Source organism: Sciurus carolinensis, chromosome X (genome assembly GCF_902686445.1).
Source record: "Sciurus carolinensis chromosome X, mSciCar1.2, whole genome shotgun sequence".
Classification (NCBI taxonomy): Eukaryota; Metazoa; Chordata; class Mammalia; order Rodentia; family Sciuridae; genus Sciurus; species Sciurus carolinensis.
This window is the reverse complement of record NC_062232.1, coordinates 90,520,857-90,523,811: the sequence shown is the minus strand read 5'-3', so window position 1 is coordinate 90,523,811 and position 2,955 is coordinate 90,520,857.

Genomic DNA, 2,955 nt, shown 5'->3' with positions numbered 1-2,955 from the left:
GACACATAGTTATTTGTGAAACTAGTGTTCAAACCCAGGTCTGTGTAATGTAGTATTCCAGAACTACTTTACTACTCCCTATTTAATGTATATGAAAGATAAAAAACAATGATCAATATGTGAGTACTAGCCGCACATATTTTTAGGCTTAATATTTTATTAATTTTTATAAAGTACTATAGCTTCATTAAAGTCATTAGTTAATATTAGTAAATGTTACTGAATTCTAATTCACATACATACATTTCAATTTTACATTTGTGTTTCATAACAGGCACTCAGACTGCTAACTTTTACACCCTAACACCTGTAACCCAAACCTAGGATTTTATTTGAACTACTCAACTAATGCACTGTACATTAGCATTAAGGGTAGAATTCTGAGTACTGGAATTATAATCCATTACTTTTCACATTGGGCATTACTCTCCGTTCAATTTATGACTGGAACAAATTCTAAGTAAGTAAAGCATAAATGTGCTTTGGTAGGAGTGAGGTAATACAGGCTAAATACTTGTTCAGAGAGAGAGAGGAGAACAGCTGTGGGTGTTCCATGTCCAGGCTGAGCAAAAAAAAAAAAAAAAACTGTCAGTCAGTCAATCCATCTTAGAAGACTACAGGATTGATGGAATTTACGAAACTGTTTAAGTGATGGGGGGAAAGACCACTTGACTGCCTGAAGGCAAAGTATTCCAGGCAGAATACAGTGTTTTGGAAACAGTTCAGAGGTGGAAGTGGGATGTGCCTGCGGGGAACCTGAGGCAGGGGTGCCTTTACACATGAGGTATAACCTTAAAGTGATGAATATGACTCCTTTTAATACCAACCTATCAGGTGTCATATCTCAATAAGTATTGTCCTCTTCAAAGCAGGCATCATGGGAGACCACATTCTTAATATTCTCCTTTGAAATGTACATTAAAACATTCTCTTCTGGCTAAACCTACCAATTCCAGTCTTCAAACTGTGTCCACTTATTCAAGACAGGAAATGGAAAGAACTATCTGGAATGTAGGAGGGGTCTGAAGCCTGGAATAAGACTCTTGGCTTGTTAGCCGTCCCCTATGATGATTATTTGAGAAGCTAGGGAGGTGCTCTCTACATCAATATGGTGAATGGAACCATCTTACTTGATATAAGGTAGTGAGACTCATATGGTCCTGAGTTATTCTTCCAGGGCTAATTCTGTCTTTTTCTTTCCACGTTTAACTGGAATTAATGGTGGACCATCCTGTCAGAGTTTATTTACACATGGAGGAGGACTAAATAAAATTAGGTAAAATTGTTTGATGCTTTCTACCCTTTATGGAATAGACTTCATGTGATTTACCAATGGATGGAGCCAAAAAGAAAAGATCTATCAAGGGAAACTGCTATGCTACAAAACTGAATATATAGATGTCATTGAATGGTCCAAAATATCTGAGGTAAACTACCTCAGGAAGTCATCCTGGAAGCCCATTCAAAGATCTTGATAGGCTATATGGAATTTGTCCTATCAGAAGCTTCAGAGATATTGCAAGTATGAAAGTACATACAGCTGTCATTTCAATTTGACAATGAAATTGTATAAGAGAAAATTTTACACAGTTCGAGGTAGAGTTTGGGAAGGGATTGGAAGCACTCAAATGACATTGGACAGGGATCATACAAATGCTGGGGCTTATGAATTTTACATTGTGTGTATAAACAAGGCTATGAGAACTTAAAAGGACAATAAGAATTGGAATTAGGGGTGCCAATGAGTCAAATGATAGTGTCAGTTAAAAAGTAGGGATTAAGGATTAACTATAATACTTAGTTAAGTACCTATTATGTGTTATGTTCTTTAAACTTTTTACTTCAAAACAAGTCTATGAATTAGAGGTCATTTTATCCGTTTTAATAATGAAAAACAAAGGCTCAGAGTGGTAGAGTAACTTTTCTAAAGACACACAGGTAGTAATCAGCAGATCTGGGGTTGAATATAATGCTCAGACTGTAAAGTTCATGCTGTACATTATCTTTAAATAACGTAATCTTTAAAGATGGGTGCATCTGGGTGTGCACATGGAGAAGAAAGAGCTAGGATAAAATAGTATTTATAAAAACATTAACAGTCTGAGGGAGGAACACTTAGGAATTTGAGCAGCAATGAGATCGCAGGATGGTGCTGCTAATGACAAGGTATGCAGGAGAAGAAATTAAGTAGCATTTTTAACAAAGATTGTAAGCTGGTGGCCTGTTGGCAGATCCAGCCAGCATATGTGTTTTGTTTGGCCTGAACAATGTTTTTTAAAACATCAAATTTATTGCCAGTATCTAAAATGAGAATTTTTCACATAAAAATATTGGTTTTCACCAACCTCCCCCAATCAGAAGACTGGTAAAATGGGGCCTTGCAATCTTGCAAGGTAAAATGAGTTAGAACCAAGTTACACATACATTGTGTACTTGCTTTCCATTTTCCCAGAGTCTCCACATCATCCTACACTTGGGCAGCTTCGCTCATCAAGTTATCTATCTGCCTATTCCCTGAAACATTCTCATTTATAATGGATAGTATATATGGTTGCAGTGGAGAGTGAGTGGATCTTTGTTTCCTTTGAAGAAGATGACATATTCTGGGAGAGGTGGGAAAGAAAGTAGGGGAAAACATTTTCCATGAGGTGACTCAAGGAGTTGAAAGATCTATGTGACATGTTTAAAAGGAGCATGCATTAGTCTAGCTGAAAATTGGTGTGTTCTTTTTACACTGTTCATTTGTTTGGGTACAGGAGTGAAGTGTTAATTTTTTTTCTTGTTTGCTTATAATTTTGTGTTGAATTGTAAGCAGTTTATGTGTGTGTGTGTGTGTGTGTGTGTGTGTGTGTGTGTGTGTGTTGCTGGGGATTGAACCTGGAGCCTTGTGCATGCAAGGCAAGCACTCTACCAACTGAGCTATATCCCCAGCCCTGTAAGCAGTTTTAAGTTGGC